Source organism: Diceros bicornis, chromosome 11, assembly GCF_020826845.1.
Source record: "Diceros bicornis minor isolate mBicDic1 chromosome 11, mDicBic1.mat.cur, whole genome shotgun sequence".
NCBI classification, from domain to species: Eukaryota; Metazoa; Chordata; class Mammalia; order Perissodactyla; family Rhinocerotidae; genus Diceros; species Diceros bicornis.
In genome coordinates this window covers 7304272-7328988 of record NC_080750.1, presented here as the reverse complement: position 1 = coordinate 7328988, position 24717 = coordinate 7304272, and the positions used below count along the sequence as shown (strand labels likewise).

General features: G+C 39.6%; 1 protein-coding gene across 1 annotated transcript in view; it reads right to left on the bottom strand.

Moving 5' to 3' along the window:
* ALPK1 (alpha kinase 1) overlaps positions 1–18279 on the bottom strand; it is a 113495-nt gene extending 95216 nt beyond the window's left edge. The window contains exon 1 of the mRNA XM_058549920.1: positions 18148–18279. The gene's annotated coding sequence lies outside the window, so the exon portion shown is untranslated. The remainder of the gene's footprint in view (positions 1–18147) is intronic.
* Between the last annotated feature and the right edge of the window lie 6438 nt (positions 18280–24717).

Genomic DNA, 24717 nt, shown 5'->3' with positions numbered 1-24717 from the left:
TCAATGTTCCTTGGCTGCAATACAAACCCACTCACATCCACCTGGACCGCTCAGCATCGCTCCTTTGGCACTTGGAGGACATGAGGAGCTGATGCTAACATGATGCTTATGCTGCTTCCTATGCTCTGAGTAGTAAAGCCCTTGTCTTTGACCCAAGAGTCTCATGTCTTCTACCAGCATCCATGAAATAGTAGCAGGCTAACTTGTGAACTTTAAGGAGAGTAAAGTAAAATCCCAGACCCTGAAACTTAATCTTAACTTCTGAGAATTTCATCACCCCTAAATAAGCCCCTTGCAGAGGAAAATTTTATGTAATTTCCTAAAAATCTGTCTTAGAAATAGGACAAAGGCAAAAATGTCAACTTTGACATAAATTTTTTTCACTTTCTACATTCTCCCAAATTTGTAGCCTGCATATTACAAATTCCATGCTCTTAAAAAATAAAAATTCTTTAAAATTGTGGTTTGTGGCACTTTTCTTCCAACAATGCAAATCAACCAAAATGTCCATCGTTTCTGCTATGTGCCAGGGTCTGCAGGGGATATACGGATGAATATGACACAGTCCCAGCACTTTTAGGGCTCAGAGTTTAACAGAGATGACAGAGAGATGTGTACCTCAACTACAAGACTGAGTGTGATCAGATATAGTTGAATTCCAAGCAAAGAATGGAGAAGGGGAGATTTAGTTAAGTTATTGTTTATTCAGAAGGTCAACTATGAGCTAAACATTGAAGGATGGGTAGGACTCCAACAAGAGGTAAAAATGGGAGAGGCAAGGTGTGGGGAACGAGGGATGTGGTGTGAAGAGATGCATTTCAGACAGAGGGGGTGGTACAGGGACACAGCAAGAGCAAAGGCATAGGAGGGCCTTGCAGATCAAGGCTGGAGTAGCAGGTCGTCCCTGTGCCGGCAGCACCACCAGGAGATGATGAGTTCAGACAGTCCTGTCTGAAGTGCCCATGGAACCTTGTAGGGAAATGCAGCTCTCCACACGAGGTGGGAAATGTGAATTAAACTCAGGAGAGAGATTAGAACTAGAGATGAATTGGGGATTCATCCACGTGGAGATGATAATTGAAGCCACTACGTGTCATTAAAGGAGGCAAAGGTAGGATATGAAGAAGACACGAACTTCTAGATAATGCTTCTACCAGGAGCCAAACAGTGGAATAGGGGCCTGCACAAGAAGCAGCTAGAAATGTGAGAACTAGGCAAGTGTGGAGACATGACACGGTGCAGCAAGTTCTACAGGAAGCCCCAGGGTGAAGACTGGGAAGAGGCAACTAGATTGGGTTATTGGGAAGTTCTCATTGATCTCGTAAATAGATGATTCAGAAGGGGACAGATCAGAAGAAGTTGATAGATGCATGTTAAACAGGAAATGAAAGGAATAAATATAGACTGCTATTTTGAGAAAGAAAAGAAAAAAAGATGAAAGGGAATATGAATAATGAGAAAAATTCCAACAGAGGTAAAAAGGGGTTGGTTCAGGAAAACAGGAGTAGGCTTGAATACAAGGGAGAGCATTGTTTCTCTGAGGCAGAAGGGAAGGAGGAAAGAATGGCTAATGATTTAGAGAAAATCTGAGAGTTCACCATGGATAGCCCAGTATCCTAAGTCAAATAGATAGAAATCTGAGAGGTAGGGCGGCAAGAGTGAGATTGGCTTGAAAAGAGGGATCCTGGATTGAAACAGGTGCTGTGGAGAATTGGAAAGATAATCAGTTAAAGATGAATAAAAGAATTGATGAATTTCTTTGAGACCCCAGCTATGGTTCATCAGTAATGGATCCCATCAGAGTCAGCTAGGGACTGTCTCAGCTCTGGCCTAGAGAGTTAAGTTAACCCAGGTCTGAGAATTGTATACAGCGGAGGTCAAAGGGACAAAACACAAGTCTAAAGTGCTAGTAAAAATATAGATAACCTTTTTAGCCCAGAGGTCTAGACTCAGAGGGAGGCTATAGGGGCTAGAATTGGGCTCATAGCCTGGGCTAACTGGGAATCAGGGATGTCAGAGACGCCAATGAAGATGAATGAGAAGAGGAGGTGGGGGATTACATTCACACAGGTGTTTCTCAGGTTTGGCCTCTGGGGTTTAGAGTGGATCAAGGAGGACAGAGTCTCAGCTGCAGCTGGGGCTGGCCTGATCACCGACATGGCATCAATCTAGCGGAGGCAGTCAGGGAGGCACGCGGCATTTGACCACTCCAAACTGGCGGAATGTTTCATTGCTGCATATCAACTACGTAAACATTCTTTTGCAATGTTCTTTTCATAAATCTGCAAATGTTACCTTATCCATTTTATTTATTGTTAAAGGAAATAAATAATATAAATGGGTATTAAGAACTTAAGACCAGTTGTTCTGAGTCCTATTTTCAATTTCACTTAATTTCCAATTTTGGGGTTGAGCTCCAACTCATTTATTTGCAGCCCTGTGGTAGACTGCTTTCCATTTTTCTCAGTTGTAACTAATGAACTAATTGTGCTGTTTGTTTAATGTCTGTCTTCCCCACTGTAATATAAACTCCAACAGGGCAGGGAAGGGGTCTGTTTTGTTCTCTTCTACAGTTTGGAATATTCAGTACCTGGAATAATTCCTAGCACATACGAGGTACTCAAAAAATATTTGTTGTTAAATGTTCATAAAAGGAGATATAAGCTGACTGTGGTCAACCCCTCTTAGTTGCTTAATCCTATGCATTGCTTACTGTATATTTGATATAAGTTGGGAATATTTCTTTTTATTTCAGGAATATCTGTAATGTTCAAAGAAGATGCCTTGTATTGTCTCTGTAAACTATTAAATTCTCCGCTTATGCTCTTGAAGTGACAAGAAACAATATGCTTACTTTTAATTCATACTTTAACCTTTTCCCTTCAAACTGATGTAAAGTTTTCAGAATCTCTTAGCGTTGATCCTCATCAATCTTAACAGAAATTTCCACAAATTTATTACCTTAATCCATTATAGGGATATCATCAGATTTTCTGAAAATTTTGTGACAGTGTTTATGTCATAGTCTCTGGCTCAGAAAATGAGTCAGTTAATTAGGACGTCAGCCCCAACAAATGTTTATGTCATTCACATCATGGTCTGATCTGCCTTTCTGCAATTTAAGGGCCTGTAAATTTATTCTTTCTAGCGCCTCACTGCCGCCCTCTTCTGGTGGCACATAACAGCACAGGCATAAGAGATCACTTTTAACTAGATATATATATTTACTTATTACTGAAAACAAATGTGGCCCTCTACAGGACAAAAAAGACCTAAATAAATTATAAGACTTAGTAATGACCTAAGAAAATGGAAAACTTCTGTGAAACATTAAAATAGTGATGCATATTCATTACCTGACCAATAATCTTTTTTGAACTCTCAGTAAAAATTCACTAATCTTTTTGAATTCTATTATAGAAAAAAAATTTCACTAATCCATTGTCCAAAACCTATGATGTTTCTATATAACAATGATAAAAATTACACTTGTACTATCTGTGGAGAGTTTGCTAACCAAATTAATAGTGTAAATAGCATTGCAGGGCGTATTTAAACTACATGGAAGAAAAAAATCTATTGAACTATGCTGTTCAAGCTGTTCTCTTGACTCCTACCTTATTGTCACCACACAGTTGACGAATTCTGTCAACTTCTCCTCATAAAGAGGGTCTCTGCTCTCTCAGTCTGTCCTCTTGCCGCCTGTCCCAGGTCCTCTCCATCACCAGTTTGGACAATTAGCCTCTAGATGTGTTTTCCTGCCACCTGTCTCTTTCCCCGTTCCCACGCTCTATCCTTCTCGCACTGCCAGATAGCTTCCTAAACGCAGAACTGTGTCACTTCCCTACTTAAAAACGTCTGCTGGCTTGCTGTTGCCTATAGGATGAAGTCTGAGCATCTGAACTTGGCATGGAGAGTCCATCCGCTGTGCTCAGCACTACCTGCCACCGTGCACTTGCCCTACGACCCCGGAATAGTGTCCCCGGCACTCTGGCACAAAGCTCTGTCATAACATCAGCTACTTGACTGTCTCTCGAGAGACCGGGATCCCTGAGGGTGGTCAATCTCTCTCTCATTCTCTTTTAAAACTCTGGCACACGGCTGGAGCCATCTGTGTGACCAGCCCACAGGAGAAGGTCAGTGCAGGATTGTGAATGGGTAAATGAATGAATGAATGCTGCTCTCTGCATTTTTACCTAATGAAATCCTCAGTTTTCAAGTCATGGATTATAATGCCACTTCTTTAAAGCCTCTTTTGACTCTCATCTGGCAGAACTCATTGCTTTCACAGATTTTTGCTCACGTTACAGTTAGCTGTATGTACCCCTGTCTCCTGTGCTAGGTCATGAGAGCCAAAGGCAACTGGGAGGGTGAAAAGGGCATGACTTTGGAGGCAGATAGCCCTGAGCTTGTGTCCTAGCCCTGCCACTCACTCTCTGTGTCAGCTGACAGGTGGCTCAGCCTTTCTGAAGTGAATGTTAATTTCCTTATCTCTAGATGGGGCTAACACCACATCCCCACAGGAGTGATGCAAAGATTAAAAAAGAAAGTGAAAGCTCATGACATATACAGACTTACATTTCATTTTAGTATTTATTCCTTTCCCTGAGGGTGAAGTCTGTATCTAATTTATATCTAGGTTCCCAGGGCTTCAAAAACTACAGACTCAGTAATGTTTGCTGAGTAAATAAATGAATTCTAGAGTTGTAGTAGGTCAAAAGTAATATAAGTATATATTTTAACAGTCTTTTAAACTAACGGAATTGGTTGTCATTCCTTCCTACTCACTTGGTATGAATATTGCATCCTAACACTCTGGCATGTTTTAATCAACTTTTTCTCATGTTTATGACTATAGTGTCTAAGGTATACACAGGTCACATAGTTTGAAGCATAAATATTTTCTAATCTTTCGCTTATACTTCCATTTGTACATTTTCCTTTATGTAGTCATTGTAAGTATGTTTATGAAGTGTTTGAATAAAAAGAAGTAATGTTTATTTTTTAATGGGATAAATGTATTATAATGTTAAGTAAGAAAAAGCAGAATATAAAATTGTTCATATGGTGTGATAGCAACTATGTAAAAAAAAGTCATTGAAGACTAATGACTTCTTTACAGAAATAGAAAAAATCCACCCTAAAATTCATATTAAATCTCAACAGACTCTAAATAGCCAAAACAATCCTGAAAAAGAGAAACGAATTTGGAGGTCTTGCACTTGCTTATTTCAAAACCTACTACAAAGCTACAATAATCAGAACAGTGTGGAACTGGCATAAAGACAGACACACATTCTATTCAATGGAATAGGATAGAGAGCCCAGAGATAAACCCTCACATATAGGGTCAAATGATTATCAACAAGAGTGCCGAAAACATTCAATGCGGAAAGGACAGTCTTTTCAGTAAACGACGTTGGGAAAACTGGAGATCTGCGTGCAAAAGGATGAAGTTGGACCCTTACCTTATACCATAAACAAAAATTAACTAAAAAAAACATAAGAGCTAAAACTATAAAACTCTTAGAAGAAAACATAAGGGGAAATCTTCATGACATTGGATTTTGCAATGATTTCTTGGATATGACACCAAAAGCACAAGCAACAAGAGAACAAATTGATAAACTGGACTACATAAAAATTAAAAACTTCTGTACATGAAAGGACACAATAAACAGAGTGAAAAGGAAACCTATGGAATGAGAAAAATATTTGCAAATCATATACCTGATAAGGAGTTAATATCCGGAATATATAAAGAATTCCTACCACTCAACATCAAAAATACAAACAACCTGATTAAAAAAATAATCAAAGGACTTGAATAGACATTTCTCCAAAGAAGATATACAAATGGCCAATAAACACATGCAAAGATGCTCACTAATCTTTATCACTAATCATTAAGGGAATGCAAATAAAAATCACAATAAGATACCATCTCACACTCATTAGGATGGCTACTATGAAAAAAAAAAGAACAGAAAATAAAAATTGGTGACCAGGATGTGGAAAAATTGGAACCCTAGCACACTGTGGGTGGGAATATAGAATGGGGCAGCTGCATTGGTGGTTCCTCAAAATATTAAAAATAGAATTACCATATGATCCAGCAATTCCACTTCTAGGTACATACTCAAAATAATTGAAAGCAGGGACTTGAAGAGATATTTGTACACCGTGTTCATAATAGCGTTATTTACAACAGCCAAAAGGTGGAAGCAACCTATGTGTCCATCAACAGATGAACGGATAAACAAAATGTGGCATATACATACCATATAATAATGGAATACTATTCAGCTTTAAAAAGAAAATTTTGACAAATACTATACATGGATGAACATTGAGGACATTATACTAAGTGAAATAAGCCAGTCACAAACGGACAAATATTGCATGATTCTACGTATATGAGGTACCTAGAATAGTCAAATTCATAGAGACAGAAAATAGAATGGTGGTTGCAAAGGCAGGGGGAGGAGAGAATGGAGAGTTATTGTCTAATGGTACAGAGTTTCAGTTTTGCAAGATGAAAAGAATTCTGTGGATGGATGGGAGTGACGGCAGCACAATGATGTGAACGTAAATTAACACCACTAATGCACACACTTAAAAATGGTTGTGATGTTCAATTTTATGTGTATTTTACCACAATTTAAAAAAATAATTGAAAAATAATCAGAAGGAAATACACCAAAATTTGAGTCTTTGCCTCTAAGTAATATTTGTTGATTATTTCCCCCTTCTTTTCATATTTTCTACAATGACCATGTATAGCTATTTAATTAGAAAAAAAGAGTTCAATTCAAAAGTCGCATCATGAAAACTTATCCAAAAATCTGTGTTCACTAGATTTCAATCCATTTCTGATTTAGAAGAACTTTCTAGTTAAGAGGAAAAAAAAAAAACCCATTAAACACAGAGGACTTGGTTATAATAAGATAATGGACAGAATAAGGAATGATCTCTACTCTTTATGTCCTGCATTATGTCATGGGCATTGTTGCATGCTTGTTGTTTGAAACATCTGGATACGAGAACAGAGAAAATTCACATTCCTGAACCCACATGAGAGCAGAGAAGTTACAGTTGCTCATCACTGTCAATCACCCTAGATACACAAGGGGGAGGAATGTCACATTGGGGAAGACCAGATCCTCTCCAAAGTGCTTGACAGGGCAAAAATCTCTTTTGGTCTCTTCCCTCCATCCCCTTAAATAGAGGAGGGCTTTCAAATCTCTCCTTAGACTTTTGAAACAGCTCAACCATAGAGCAGAGAAACTTCGCCAGCAGAGGTCTAAACTAGCAAGGGTGGTCTCTCTGATCATGTTATGCAGAAAGCAAAGAGACTTGGCTGAAAAAACCTTCTGGATGATATCTTGTCTCTTGAAGTTCTGAAATTTTCCCTTACTAACTTAAAAAATGTCTATCTATAACTTTGGGGGCTTGCCGAAGAGAGGGAATTCCCTCTGGTTATTTATACAAAAATTCCGCCAAAAGAGTTTGCAAAAATGATCACTACTTTTTCATATGTTAAAAATGGCAATACATTACATTTCATAGTGCTTTACATTGTTCAACCACCCTAAAAAGTCTCTCAAGGGGCAGCTTACGCTCCCACAGCCCCTGAACGCCCGGCTCCGGATAAGCAGCCTCCGGTCCTTCTCGGCCACTCTTGAAACTTGCTTTTTTGCCTTCCTTGTTTAATCTGCACACCCCTCCCCATCCTTGAATCTCATGTTCTCATCTGCTGCCCCTCATTGTTGCTGTCAAGGCCAGTACCCAGGGCATTTAGCTCCTGGACCATTATTACTCTCTCCAAACCACTCCTACTCTTGGAGATTCAGTACTTACGTAGTGATCAGGGACTCTCGGCTCCTTGAAATCCTTTCTTTCAAAGATCTTCTCCTTCACCTAACCTCAAGCATTCACTCCTAAGGTCACGCAGCCTGGACTTTGTTATTACCAAAACCTGCAACTCGTCTATCCTCTCAAATTCGTGTACCCCACTCTCTGTCCACTACCATCCATTGTGTCCCCTTTTAGTCTCCTAAACCTAACAATCCTAAAACCCTACTGGGACTTCTAATCCGTGGATCCTCCCACCTTTCCATGGATCCTCAGCCCCTTCAGGTCCTCTCTCCTCTCCTTACCCAATTTAATTTCCATGGTCAATTTATACTTGCATACAATTTACACCTGCATACACCTTTGACCACTTTGTTTGTAATATTTGTATGTCAAAATCACAACTCTAGTTCAATTCAACTTTCACACAGCTGAACAATGCTGGGAAAAAACACATAAGCATGCCACCTGGGCTCACTCTAAACTTCGGACGCTGAACATCAACAGTTTGTGATGATTAACGCTGCCAGGCAATCACACTGCGCTTCTCGGGTCCACTCACTTTCCACTCTCTTAGGGGCCTATTTCACACTTTCTCTCCCGTCCTCCTCCAGCCACATTCTCAGCAATCAGAAGAGGACTTCCACAGACTCCCACCCACCTGTACCAATCTAACAGCAGCTGCACCCCATATTCTGCTTTCCCATCTGCTATTAGAGATGAATTGCTCATTCTCTTATCTAAAACCAATCATTCCATTCATGCAATAATTCCACCGCTCTCCCTACTCAAGCACATTAATGCAGATTTCTCTCTCCTCTCTCATGTCATCATTTTTGTTCTCCATTGGTTCATTCCTATCAGGTTTACAAACATGCCATTATTTCTTCCATCTCAGAAGAAAAGTCTTGACCACTTTCATCAGTAGCTGTTGCCCTTTGCAGCAAAACTCCTTGAAAGAATTATTCCTACTTGAGCTTTCAACCTGTCTCTTCCCATTCCCTCTTAAATGCATTCCAATCAGACTTTTGCTCCATCACTTCACTGAAAAACTGATAAACTCCATTGTTGGAGTTTCCTTGTCAAGGTCACTGATAAACTCCACTGCTAAATGAAATGGTCAATTCTCATTCCTCATCTTAGTTGACCTCCCAACAGAATGTGACACAGACCCTCCCTCCTCTATTGCCTTCCAGGACACCACACTCTCTTGGTTTTCCTCCTACCTCACTGCTCATTCCTCCTCAGCCTTTTTGGCCGGTTCCTCCTCCTCTCCTAGACCCCTTAATGTTGGCATATGCAAAGGCTCAGTCTCCAGACCTCTTCCTTTCTCCATCTAAATCCACCCCTTGGTGGTTTCATTCAGTTGAGGGCTTTAAATATCGTGTATTGTTGACAATCATTAAATTTCTGTCTCCCGTCCCAACCTCTCTCTTGAACTTTCAGATGCATATTTCCAACTGTTTATTTGATATCTGCACTTGGATATCCAATAAGCATCACATTCTAAACGTGTCCACGTTGGACTCCTGATCTGCCTCAGGAAATGACTCCAGCTTTCCAGGAGAGTGCGTTGAAAGGGCAGCTATTGAGAGGCTGTGCCTCCTGAAGAGGTTGAGTGGGACAGAAAAGGTGACCTGTGGGGATACATCTTTCAGAAAAAATTTAGCCAGGGGGGCTCTTTGGCTCCCCCGTGCCCACTCAGCCTTTCACTTTCTGCACGTGCAGCTGCAGTCTAAAAAGCTCTCCCTCTGACAACCGTGACTTGGGGGAATAACTGTGTTGAGACACTGCGGGGCTTCTGAAATCTATCTGTTGTGTAATAAGTGACGCTTTTCTTTTCCTTCACTATGACTTTCTTTTTCATACGTGGTGGCTACTGGCTGGCAAGCGAGCGGTATTACCAGCCTACTGGGTGCTTCCCAGTAGGCTCAATCAACAAGTATTTAAATCATAAAAGTCTTGAAGATTGTGGCATAGATATCTCTGATATATTTTTTAAGAATCTAGAGTTTTGAAACATTTTACTATTATGAAAGCAAAACAGTGTTATTGGAGAAAATTTGGAGAAAAATATGATAAAAAAGAAAATAAGAATTACCCATAGTCCCACTAAGAAATAAGCACTATAAATATTTTGATATCATTGGTTCTCACATAGTTATATTTATAATGAAGTTTTAAAAAGTGTAAGTTTTCAAAATTTAACTAACTAATCTTTGACTATAATTGAGCACTCTGATTTTTGCCTCTCAGTTGAGATGCCTAGTGTATTCAGAAGTGATTTAGCTAGACATTGTGACACTGTACCTATGTTGGTGGCACTTCCTTTCACTCATGTCCTATGGTTAACTTAGGGGTGGTTTCTGCATGTGTTATCTTCTGGTTTTCTTCCAGCCTTGCTTTAGAACTAGACATCCTCACCACTCTGCCTGCCCCCCACATCCCACCTAAATGAATTATCCCGATAGCCAACCCTCATCAGCAGGTGTTAACCTTTATTAACCCTTTACTAGGAAAAGATCTCTCGTATCGTGTACAGGGCAGGCCTGGTGCAGTTAACAGCAGGATGGAGGAGCCTGGAGTGGGGCTATCTGTTCAAGTCAGGAAGGCACTTTGAGGGCAGACACAGCTGCAGGTACTGGGGAAAGTCTGCTCTGGCAGGTATGTCATCTCAGTTAAAGCAGATGTGAACAGACAGTTGGCATGGTTCTAGTAAATGGTTGGAATTAGAGATGGAAGAAGTGTACAGCATTAGGTAGAATAATGGAGTCATGCTCGTAGCTTAGCATAGCAAAGAGGTGGAAATCATAATTATTACCATTTATTGAGCAAATACTACTAATAATAGTACCTGACTCACAAAACTATAGTGAGTATTGGAAAAAAAACAATGAATATAAACCTTGTGGCAAAAAGACTGCCATACAGAACATGCACAATAAATACATATTAATGAATAATGGATAACTATAATGTTATTGTTAACTACCATTATTTAGCATTGGCGAACAGATTGAGAGTGTAATTTAGGGTGAGGAGGAGAGTCCTGCTTCCTTGGCTTCTTAGATCTTTAAATACTGCCTGTTCGTGAATTCTCTCACTCTGTGATCTAGTCACTTCATGTTGGATCCCAACCACACAATAAGCCTCTTCCTCCCAAGCCAAGGCTCTTTCCATTCGTCACACACTAGGAGATCTGGGTTCTAATTCTGACTCTGTCACAAACCAGCTGTGTGAATTCAGGCAAGTCACCTCTCCCTGCTAGACCTCAATTTCCTCATCTCTAAAATTAGGGGGTTTTGCTAAGGTCTCTAAAGTCCCTTCCAACTCTACGGTTCTCTAATGCTATGTCCACACTTTCAAAATTCAGCAGCAAGTAACTAAAGACCAGTGTCAACCTGGTTTGCTAGCATAAGATCTATAGAATCCACAGGACTTAATAACAGCTAACATTTGTTATTACCAAGTACTGCCATAAGAGCCTTAATGTATTAACTCATTTGATTCTCATAAAATCTGTAAGGGATGATTAACATGATTATCCTCATGTTAGGAATGAGAAAATCGAGGCCCACAGTGATTAGGTCCATTGGTCATGGTGGCACAACAAAGAAGGTGCTTTTAACAGGTGCAGTCAATTTATTAGATCAAAAGCATCCTATATTGTAGAATCGCACTCACACTTGATAAAGGTAGCCTAGAACAGATGTTATTTTGAATAGATAGTAAAATTTAAAAAAAAATAACCTAATAGCACAAAAGCCAAACTTGGCCATGTTGTGGATAAGCTGCTTTAAAATGTGAGCCTTCTGATACAGAATATATGGCACTCCTTTTGGGAATCTTTAAATATATTTAAATGGAGCAAAAATTCTGGATATGTTGTTTTATAAACAATACCAAATCAGAAGAGGCATTTGGCGGGGTCCGAAATCTCTCAAATGTCACAACCTTCTACTATCTCTAGCTGAGGAGGTATCATCACATATGTGTGAAAAAATGGACGTAATTCTTCAAGTGTTGAGTTGATGAACGTATTTTTCAATTTAATCCTCAGGAAAAATTATTTCCTTTGTGAGATAGAGAGCTTTAAGTAGTGGTAAGTCTCATTAAAGAAAAGAAAAACGGCAGAACAGTAGAGATCCATGAAATTGTGTTGAGTTAGCAAATCCACATGGGGCACCTACAAGGTGTCATGTGTTGGGCTAGGTACTGGGAATTCAGAGATAAAAGATCAGTCTTAGTTCTCAGAAAAGGTTAACTGTGGACAGAGAGAAAGAAGAAATAATCACAATCACTACAATAAGTTCTGAGGTAGAGGAATGCTCTGGGCCTTAAGAAACGTCCAATCCAACAGGATAAAGCGGCCACCCACTCTGGTAGAGAGCAGTGATGTCAGTCAAGTCTTCCCAGAGGAAGTGATGCTTGAGCTGGATCTTAAAGAAGAGAAGGCCATAAAAGAAAAAAAGATCTTCCAGGCAGGGGAAGCAGGAGTGGTGACAGAGAGTATGGCATGTTCCGGAAAGAATGAGTAGCGGGGTGTTACTGGAGTTTAGATTCATCTAGGGTATTGGAGAGAGAAAAGACGGGGCTGGAGAAGTATGCAGACGGCAGGTCATGAAGGCTATTAAAATACGTGCTAAGGAAACGAGAAGCCTCTGAACAACATGATCTGATATAAACTGTTCAAACACCACCCTGCAGGCAGACTAGAGATCGAGGAGATCAGGGAACAACGCAAGATGTTGAGGGCTGGAACCAAGAATAGACAAATATGAGTAGTTTCCAAAGATATTTAGGGAATGGAATCAATGTGACTTCAAAATTGATTAGATAGTGCTGGTAAAGAAATAAGGGGTCTAGGGTGCCCCCCCAAGTGTTTAGCTTGGGCAACTGGATGGATTTCAGTGCCGTATATCAATAGGAAAAATACAAATGGAGGTGGCCACTGATGAGTCCAAATGTCGAAAATGTTGGGTGTGAGATGCCTGTGGGATGCAGAACAGAGATATTTAGTTGTAGATAGACGTTTGCATTTGGGTGTAAGAGTCTAGAACTCAGGGAGAGGAACAACGGGGACTTCGGTATATTGGTGCAAATTGGTGCACAGGCATTCTCCCAAGGCGAACACACAGCAAGAGAGAAAGGAGGCAGAGAGCAGAACGCAGTGTATGAGGCGGGCAGAGAAAGAGAGTACAAAAGGGAAGCACAGCCAGACACGTAGGAGAAGGGTTAGAAACGGGTGGTGATGTGGAAACCCAAGGAGAGAATTTGGGGAAGAGGAGTCAACAGTGTCAAAAGTACAGAGAAAGAGAGAAAGATGAAGTCTAAAACGTGGCCTTTGGATTTGGATGAGGTGAGGGAGGGTCACTTTGCTGAGTGGAAATATATTCAAAGAACGAGCCCCAAGAGGGCCCCAAGGAGAGCTGGAAAGACGAGGCGCTTTGCCTCATCTGCATAAAGAGGCTGGAGGCCTCCAGGCCCAGCATGAATGGGGTAAGGGTGTTCCTGACTGCTTCCCAGCTGCCAGGCAAGCTGTGCCTTTAGAAACCTCTACCTGGTTCCTAGGGTCCACCTACCAGTCTCTCTTGCCCACTGGGGAAGGGGGCAGGTGCAGAGTGGCAGGGAATCTGAGCTCAAAGGGTTTCAAATGTTTCTTTTTTTTATGTACGTAATGTATGTTTATTTATTTATTTATTTTGGTGAGGAAGATCAGCCCTGAGCTAACATCCAATGTCAATTCTCCTCTTTTTTTTTTCTTTTTGCTGAGGAAGGTTGGCCCTGAGCTAACATCCATGCCCATCTTCCTCCGCTTTATATGGGACGCCGCCACAGCATGGCTTTGACAAGCGTTGCGTCGGTGCGCACTGGGGTCCTAACCTGTGACCCTCGAACCATGGAAGCAGGGCTCGTGCACTTAACTGCTTGCGCCACAGGGCTGGCCCCTTCAAATGTTTCTTATGATACAACTTGCAACTTTTGGAAGTGCGCATCATACATGCCATTCGCCTACATTTATTATCCCTCACAGGAACCTGGGGATGATTTAGGGAAGCAAATTTCTGGGTAGGGATATGGTTATCTTGGAAAATGATGACCTGCAGCTTCCAACATTTAATTAGAGGTTAAGTTATTTTGAAGAAGTGGCCAAATAAAGGGACACATGATGAGGCTCTAAACATTTTCTTTTTATATAGAAAAAAAGACAATTATGAGTGGACAAGGCTTTTGTTGGCAGTTTTACAGATTTTTGGGTGCTTATTATGCACTAACGGAGAATGCGCCACAGTAACTAGACGTGCTGGGGTTGAGATTCTAAGCAGTGCTTCCTGGGCAAGCCAATGACACTGTACACTGTGAGGTGCAATATGAGTACATATAAAGGTATGACAAAAATGCCTATGAGTACAACACGTGCAGACACAAATTCACGAACCTAGGTTACGGGAATCCATGAGAACGAGTATCTAGTTCAGAAGGTACTAGCTCCCATATCAGGGAAAGTTCTCATTCTTCCTTCCCTCCATTTTTCTCTTCTTCAAAACAAAAGGATAGCCGACTGGGCTAAAAGCTGTGGTTGACGCTGAAGCAATCACACAAGAAAAATCAACTAAGAGTAGGTGTTCAATTGGTATTTCCTCCTACATTCTCTGACTCCGCTACTCCTATTTGTTCTAGTGGGGAGACTCATTCCCCTCTTCTTTCAAATAGCAAGTTATCTGTATGTCCAATAAGGAGAAGTTAACGACATCTTCCAAAGACTGCACAATTTTATTTACTATATGGCAGCATAGTTTTATTTAATGCATTCTATTAGTTTCCTCAAAAAAATAAGTATACTATATAGTAATATAGAAAGCCAATATAAAAATTTCATATTTTATATATATAGAAATAGAGAAAAGGAAGGGGAAGAAACGATCTACCACTACAAGACGACAACCACTTTTAGGACGTTCCTGAATTTATATCTATGCCATTTCAGGTATGCATTAAGTAGTTGTCAGCAGAAGAGTTAATCCATCCTGAACCTGTTTTGCACTCAGCATTTTCTGCACTGGGACTATTCTTTGTCCGTCATGTCTTATGGGGAATACTACAATTTGCTTAATCTTTCCACTTTGTTAGAATGCTCGCAATTCTTTGTTATTATAAATACCTTTATGATGAACATCTCTGTGAATTTTCTCCATCTTTAGAATTATTTCTTCCCTAGAATGGATTCCCAAAACAAAATTCCAAATATGACTTTTTTTTTTTTTCTGGTGAGGAAGATTAGCCTCACGCTAACATCTGTTGCCAAGCCTCCTCTTTTTGCTGAGGAAGATTGGCCTTGGGCTAACGTCCACGCCCATCTTCCTCTACTTTATATGTGGGACACCTGCCACAGCATGGCTTGATAAGTGGTGCATAGGTCCGCACCTGGGATACAAACCTTCAAACCCCGGGCCGCCAATGCAGAGCGTGTGAACTTAACCACTATGCCACGGGGCCAGCCCCCTAATATGACCATTTTTTAATGGCCATTGGCACATACCACGATACATTAGTGGCCCTTGACCTAGATGATGTTTAAGGCCCCACTCCCATCCTTCCCACCCCTACCCTCACACCCCAGTCCAGAGAGATACCTGTGTCAGTGAAACAGGCAGAATGGAGCTGTAATGCCTACTCTGGGGTAACTCGCCCTCTCTGTGACTCTTATTTCAAAAAACATTGGCTACCTTCCGCATCCCCCCACTTATATGACATTTCATGAGGAAATGCGAAGCACTACAGCTCTGATAAAAGTGTGATAAAACATTTCTTTATCTATCAAATATTTTGTACATCTATAATTAAGAAATTCAACAGATTATATTATCTGTTGAGCTCTGTAACCAAGGACCAGTGAAGCTCAAAGACACTGGTTCGGAAAATATTCACTTCTCGAACATAGTAGTGCAGTATTTCCAAAGCTTTAGCTGTTCACATGCTACTTTTACAATTTTTTACCAAATCTTCATATTACCTGTAATATTATTTATTTAGTCATTTCCTTAAAATCAATAGTAAATTGGTTCACTTTCTTTTTACTCAGCATCTCCCTGAGCAATAATATCCATGAAATGATAGGTTTTATAAGCTAATTATATTTTTATTTCACATTAAACTAAGCCAATAAGTCAAGTTTTCAAAGTTTGGATACGTGCCACCTAAAATCAGTTGCCGGTATGCCATACTTTGGGAAAATTGTATTAATATGTAACTAATATTTAAGCCATAATTGTCTCTTTTTGTTCTTCAGACACAGAAGAATGATAACTCAAGATAATATTCTTACTTTTAAATTTGTCTATCCCACAGAACTCCATAAACAAAGCAAATCACAACATCCTGCACAAATAGATGTCACTGTTGATGACAAGAAACAAGTGCCCACGTAGGGAGGGAGCAAACGCAGTAACAAAAGTACAGAATGAGTTTACACCAAAAGTTGGAATGCACTTTCTTGTAAAAGTTCTTCAACCCATAGATACTTAAAATTTCAGGAAAGAAAAGCATTTACAATGAACATTTTATGCTGAAAAGTCATCATTCTCCAAAATAAGGTAAGGGAAAGTAAAGGAGTACATGTGCTGTGTTTGGATAAAGTGGTTGGTGAAATTCTTTTGGAATGGAAGGAGCCATGGGATCTCAGAAATATTTTGAAATGTGCACACTTATCCTTAAGAAAAAATTCCAGGTTTTAAACCCAAACTTAGATCACATAGCATGTAAAGGAAGATTGTTACAGCTTAACACTTCAGGCATGCCCATTACACAGTATTATTTTACATGAGATTTCCATCATGACTTACATGTGGCTTTTTTATTTTAAAATATATATATATTTTTTAAATTTAAAGTAATTATTGGCTCTCTACTCATGCAAGTAGAGGATACTATAAATTTCCAGCGTCTCATTGGGGGAAGAACTTGGAGGATTCGTCTTAGACTCAAAAGATATTTGAAGTGGAGAGTAAATTATTGCGAGAATAATTTTTAGTATTTTGTTTCTCTTGAAGCTGCAGATTGACAGGGTTTGGAAGGAGGAAGTGGGAAGAGAGAGGTAGATTATTTTGGTCAGTGGATATAAAGACTTGGCGCTTGTTTAGGTCTGGAATGTCTCTCAAGTGGTAAATTAACCTACACCCACCTGTACCCAAAATCCTACACCCCATACAGACATGTAATTTGCTGACATACCACCTAGACTTAGGGGCACAGAGCTTCCATACAATTACTAATGCTCTGTATAGTCCAATAATTTCTGAGGCCAAAGAGGAAAGAGGAGAAACTAAAGAGTAAGGAGATTATGCTGCAGCAACATGTATAGGCTTGTACAGCAACAGTGATTACGTGTAAGGAATTAAACATGTTCTTAACAATGAGGTATCAGCCAACCAAAGGTGGACATGGTTTCTCAGAAGAGTGCTAGCTGCACTAAGTAAAAAGAAAAGAAATGACAGGGGAGATAGAAGCAAATACTCCAAACAGAGGTGCCATTCTGCTGTGACATATAAAGTCCTCTCCCTTCTGATCCTGCCTCTCTGCACCCTCACCCACCTGCAAATCCCAAACAATTCTAAAGGTTTTAATTTGTGGCTTTCCAAAGTAATGTAGAACCCTAAATTCAAACGCTAAAATTTGTTAATGAAAAGACTCTTTGGAACAGAAACACGAAAGAATTTAATTTTTCTAGATTGCTTTCTCCCTACATAATGCTTCTCCACACCCAGAATTTCTGTCAGTTCTTCCTATATGAGAAGAGTAATTCTCGAGCCTTATCTGTCTGTTTCCTGGCAAAATTAATGAGGCCATCATAAAAGAGATAGTTTCTGTTATCACTTGCTATGTACTCCAGGCAAAAGTTGTAGGGTTAATTTTTCAAATAAGAAATCCCAACTTCTTTAATGCTTTAATCAAACATCTCGATTCAGTGACATATAAAGCCAAATGTTCACTAGTAGGTCTAACAAGTCCCTCGAGGTAAGGACTTTGTTATTAAAACCTTCTAAAAACTGGTTCCTTTTCTTCTGTTTGTAATAACCTAAATCTAATGTTGTAGGCAGTCCCCCGCCCCCGCCCGCCCCCTTTCTGTGGAGTTTCTAGAAGTGAAAACATTCTGAAAGCTTTAAAGTTATTTAAATACAGACAAGACCGGGAGGTGGAAACAGGGTCACAATTTAAGAAAATCTCTCCTTACACATCATGCAATCTTTTGTACCCACATCTACTGCGTTTTGTCATTTAAAGGCTGATACTCACCTTTGTCTCGAAGAAGAGGAAAAACACTTTAAGACCGTCAAATCTAACTCTGAAAAAAGTTAATTCTGGCACAACCTCCCGGTTGTTTCTTATAAACAGCCTCGGTTTCAGGAAGCAGGAATTGGAAAGAAAAGGAAGTCACTATCTCAGAATATGATTGTGTAACTCAACTCTGGGACTTTCAGTAGTTTGCACATAAGACACACCCCTTTAGGAACTGCTTTGGTGAAAGGTATTCTGGGAATTGTATTACCACAGACAATTTCCTTCTTTTAAAGACAGTGCAAGAAAACCTTATTTGGACTAAGAATGGAAAGTCAGTCCTGAGAGGCAGAGAAAGAGAATGTCAGTAAGAAACAATAAACATGACATTGTTTTGATCTATTATTAAAAGACAAACTCACGTTAAGGCTCCATTCAGCACTCCATCTATTTTAGAATTAGAGTGGAGAAGTGAACGTGTTGTCACAAGGACACATATATTAACAGGCTTATTTGAATTGAAAAATGAAGTTAGATTTTTTCTCATAGAAAACCTCATTAGGTTGATTGGTTTGACAGTGAGGACCGTCTATGTTACATGGTGGACACTGTCAATCAATTGAGCAGCTACAAATTTTGACAAAAAATATCAAAAGTATATGAAAATATTTTTAAATGTTTGACAACATTTTCTTGGAAAAGTTCTTGAAGTCAACAATATTTTAATTTTCTCAGTCCTTTCTGAGCCTGCTGGGTTAGAGAAGTGTTCTCTTAGGTGAAGTAGGAGGAGATTTCATTAGTAGTAATTTGATAAACCTGGATAAAGCCTTTTTGGTATATTTCCCCAAAACTGGGAAAGTGAATAAGTCTAATAAGTGGGTAACAAATCCTTTGGCAAGCGGAATGGTTTCCAACTCTGCTTCCCAACAAAATAGGAGGAGGAAATACTCAAGTGTTCAGCCACTCAGTATTTATACTAATACTAGAGTACTAAATACTCAGTATTTAGACCACTTAAAAACTTGTATCGTAGATCACTACATAATTCTTAATATATGACCTTAGAAGAAGCTCAAACAAGCAAATGACATTGCTATGATGAAACTCTTTCTCTCTCCATTTATTTATGTGAAGATTTTCTCTTTTCCATGTATGCATTTTTGTGGGATGCTGTTTTATTTTAGCTATCAGTAAAGTTCATCCATGAACCAGTTTTTTTTTTTTTTTTTTTTGTGAGGAAGATCAGTCCTGAGCTAACATCCATGCCAATCCTCCTCTTTTTGCTGAGGAAGACCGGCCCTGGGCTAACATGTATTGCCAGTCCTCCTTTTTCTCCCCAAAGCCCCAGTAGATAGTTGTATGTCATAGTTGCACATCCTTCTAGTTGCTGTATGTGGGATGCGGCCTCAGCATGGCAGGAGAAGCAGTGCGTCGGTGTGCGTCCGGGATCTGAGCCCGGGCCGCCAGTAGCGGAAAGCGTGCACTTAACCGCTAAGCCACAGGGCCGGCCCCTGAACCAGTTTTTTTTTTAAACCCAGCAAATCTCATTGAGAAATGTATTTTCCATAAAATTTTATTCTAATAGTTATTCATCAAAATATATCATTTATTTTTATCTTTCTAATCCATTATGAATTCATAATTCTTGTAATGTCTAACTCAATATTTAAAAAATTTAATAAAGTGTATGGCCAGAGGAAACAAAAATGTTTAATTTCAGTATCCACACGTTTGTATTATAAAGAAATATGATAAAGAAAACTTTCAAGCAGATAAACCTAATATTAGGAGAAAATTCTATGGAGGAAGTAGAATGGAAATACACATTTAAGGAGACAAGGGAATAATATAAAATTTCCAACTGTTAAACTTGTACATACACAAGAACTTGTACATGTGTTTTTAAATGGATGATAGGTAACATCAAAGCACTACTGTGTATAATTTTTATTGGATACATTTAAAAAAGGGTTATTAAATATCTGACTTAAATCCTTTGCAACTATTTAAAGTTATGATAAAAGATGAATATCAACTTAAAAATGTGTGAAAGAGTTATTGTTTTTGTAAAATTCTGTTTGAGGGTAGGTGAGGAAAAATGTTAGAAATTCAGTATTTTGGGGGAAGGACTGAATATTCTAGATCCTAAAAGAGGGCAGTGGATACTTGGGAATGTAGAGAGAGAAAAGGGTACTGACACTTCCACCATCCTTATTGGAGGGATACAATAAGAAGACCTTCATCTTCCTTACCATTTGGACAATGGCCAAGTCTGTCTCCAATATGGATTCCTAGTAGAATCCCCAGAGCCACGAAACACAAAGATGGAATGTCTTGTTTATAATCACAATGCTGAGCTTTAGAAAGATTTCAAAGATAAAAATTCCTTGAGATGGAAATCTAACAACACAAGCCTGAACTGCTGTAAGTGACTGAGATGCACACCTATAAAAGAAGTACATTATGACACACTAGAAAAACTGGCTGCACCATCATATTCATTTTGGTTTTCTAGGTTTTATAATCTTGAGCACAAATTGGTGAAACAAGCTGATATCATTAATTCATTCAAATAGCATGTTTAGAGCATTTATGTTGTGCCAAGTGCTACACTGGTGCCCTGGATTCAGACTGACTGCATAAGCCATACCCTCAAGGCAATCACGGTGATAGATGGATTGGTGGAGATGTGCCTAGAAATTAGGTGGGAAAGTAGGAGTTAGCTTGGAATATGAGAGCTCTGGGTTTCATTCCAAGGAGTTTGGACTTTAATCTTGAAAACACTGGGGAATCATATAAAATTTTAAGGAATACAGTAATAAAATGGTATAACTATTTTAGAAAGAACACTCATTGTAGTAGAAGGTTGGATTATGGAACAAGGTTTATACCAGGGAGAGATCATGGTCGTGGATGGATTAGAAGGCAAGACTGGAAAATGAGCTAGAAGCCTACTGCAACAGTCTAGAGAGAGATGATGACTGGGCTTAATTAATGAGAGCAACAGTGGAAATAAAAAGGCAGAGAAAGAAATATTTAGGAGACAGATTCACAGGCTGGGGTGGGAGACATAGAAATATGGGTAAAATAACTTAGAGGCAATCAAACTGCAACTGTAGCTAGTGATTACAAAGGGAGGATGTGAAAGAAGGCCACAGAGGGCAAATGTGGTAATACTGGTATTCATGCAGAAAAAGAGGGGCCCACAAAGGAGATGGGGAAAGAATGACCAGAACAGTAGTAGAAGAATCAACACAAAATTATGCTCTAAAAACAGGGCTAGCTACATAATTTGGACTAGCTACATAATTTGTGGGGCCTCTTGTCCAAAAATTAAGATTTTTAAGATGGCAACAGCAGAACCAAGCATGGGGCCCTGAGTGTGGGGCCCTGTGGGCCTGCACAGATCACACCCTGGTGAAGCCAGCCCTTCCTAAAAGCCAAGTAGGTGAGAGTGATGGAGAGGCTGGGCCACATTTCAATGATGTGGGAGTGGTCAACAGTTCTAAATGATGCAGAGAAGTGAAGAAGGATGAGGACAAAAAATGTCCACTAGCCTGGCAAGTAGGGCAAGGGTAGCTTTAACAAGAACAGATTCAGTGGAGTGGTGGCAGAAAGCAGATGGAATAGTTTTAAAATCCTAGTAAGACAAATAAGTAGACTAGAAAGAGAATCTTTCCATCCAAACCTAGATTAAACAAAATATACATGTGGAGCCTACTTTTGGAGGGGATTACAATCTTTCTGAGGGTCCTTCAGTGTTGGAGTAAGATGATCTCAAGACCAACTTAACCCTTTTATTATATAATTAGTAACATAATAAACTTGAAGTCCACAAACAGCAGGGAATAGTGATATTTCTGTGGGGAAAATGGCCAGAATGTCATTCTGGAACTTTTCTCCCAGAATTATGTACCTAGTTGGCAGCACAATGATGGTAAACATAAAGAGAGAACCAGAGATGGAGGATAGAAAGAGAATTTATTTGAGACAATATTTTCTATTTTATTTTATGATAAAATTAAATTATTGTGTTATAAATTGAATAATGTACATCTTCTGATCCCTCATTAGTAGTATAAAATGTTGTTATTTGTTAGGATGCTAGTAATTCATTAGATTTTAAAAATTAATGAAAAAGCACTAGCAAATGAAATGTAAATACCTAAATATAATATTAAAGAAGGGAGGTTTTTGGTTTCTGGTTTCTTTTTTACTAAAAATTACACTGATAAGGAGTACTATATGACAAAGGTTAGACTCAACAAGGGAAAGATGAAGTCACTTGGTTTGGAAGATATGTGACAGGTAGAAGTAATGCCCCCCACCCAATCAGCCCTTCTTTCCTGCTTCCATAGCATCTGGCTCTCATTAGGGGTGATGGGGGCTTCCAGGACCAGCATCTATTGGGGACTCTCATAAATCACTGGGGTCCTCTAAGAAAAAAACTATATTAGTGATCTATTGTTGCATCACAAATTACCACAAATTTAGCAACTTAAAACAGCACTCATTAAATTATCTGTTCTGTGGACCAAATGTAAAATATTTATAAATGAAGATGCATTTTAAATGTTTATAAATGGTATCATAACTAGAGCATAGATGTTATATAAGTATTTAAGAATTTAGAGGAAAAATAATAAAGGTTCTATGATATACAAAAAAAACTCAAGCACCCAATTATTCCGTCAAGGTTTCTGTGGGTCAGAAGCTGGGCACATTAGAGCTGAGAATGCTGCCGTTCTCAGCTAAGGCCTGGGGTTTCCTTCAAGCCCCCTTCAGGTTGTTGGCATAATTCCAGTTGTAGGACTGAGGTCCCCATTTTCTTGCTAGCTGTTGGCTGGGGGCCGCTCTCAGCTCCTAGATGCCACACACAGTTCTTTGTCACGTGGTCTCCACAGGCAGTTCCTAGTGGGGATGTTTGCTTCCAGGACAGCAGGGACGTGCGTCTCTGACTTCCTGAGGGGCTCAGTCCCTTTTAGGGATTCACATGATCTGGTCGGGCCCAGCCGGATAATCTCCCTTTGGATTAACTCAAAGACACTAATTAGAAACCTAAACACAGGAGTGTTATCCTGCCATATTCACAGGTTCTGCCCAAGGGGCGGAGATTACACAAATTGTGTACACCAGGGGGTGGGAATCTTGGGGGCCATCTCAGAATCTTGCCACCACAGCAACTTTGCCACAGCTGCCTCCAGGGAGGGGCAGGCTAGATGGCCCCAGACAGGCTGACCCCTCCTCTCCCTCCTCCCTCCAGGTGCCCTGCCGCTGGGGCTCCTATGTTCTCCTTACCATCTGACCACTCTCTTGAAAGCCTGAATTTTATTGCTGTCCTCCATCATATGAAAAATATTGAGGCATTAAAGCACTAAGTGAGACCTTTCTCTGGGAAGACTTCTCTTACTTGTCTTTTCTTAAAAAAGCTTTTTTTTGGTGTGTAACCATAATGCACGCCAATGAGACGAAAATCCAAACAGTTTGAAAAAGTACATGATGAAAAATACCTCCCCACCTCCACCTTCTGCCCTCTCTCTCCCAAATTCTTTTTCTCAGATTAACCAGTACTGTCTGTTCCATTTCTTAGACCTCTTTGCAGACGGTTCTTGCATTTACAGACACGTTGATTCCACAAATGGTAGCATTTTTGTTCGGCACTTTAGTTTTTTCTTTTGTGGTGTATCTGGCAGATCTTTCCACATAGATCTAAATTGTTTGTTTTAACTGCTGTCACTTGACTCCAGGACTAGGGAGGAAGAGAAGTCCTTACTAACTTTTCTGCATTCACATCCAACACTTTCGGCTTCCTCCTGTCTCCCATTTAGGAGACACTTATGGACAAAGAGCGAAGTGAGATGTCATGGGGGATCCTGAATGTTTTCACGGGTTGATGGCATCAGTGGTGAGATGGGGCGCTCCTGGGCTGGGTGACCCCAAATCTGAGCATCGGAGCTGGACGATGTGGAGAGTTAGACGAATATGTCTCCAAGGGCTTAGAGCACCTCGAGCAGAAGGTGAGTATCCTGTAACCCAATCACCAGTGAGCAACATAAACAAGCAACACTTTTTAATTTTTTTCTATAGTTTGTGATTGTATTACCACAAATTAGCTTCCTCTGTTTTTGATTTTAAGTGAAATACAATAGGCTTTCAGGTACATCAGTTTAATTATGGGTTGGTGAAAGTATCTAAAAATTATTTTTAAGATTCTTACCATGGACAAATATTTTTATAGTTCCAAACAACCAAGGAACTGAATTAGAATTATGTTGTAACCTGTGTCATGGGGGTGGCGGTGGAGATAGTAAGGGGAACAGTTTTGAAGGGGACACCATCAGTTGAATATGCGAGCTGAGACAGCATTTTACTTTATTTTTTAACATTAATACAATGCAGAAATTTCAAATTGTTCAAAGTTAGATAGAAATATATCGGATTTCGGGCATTTTACATTACTTTCAAATTAAGTCATTCATCACTGATAATTCAAATGGTAAATCCGTCTTTTTTCGTGTCAACAATATACATGCCTGGTGTTTTCTTCTGTTTTGCTTTGATAAACAATTCTAGCCTGACTTTTGGGAT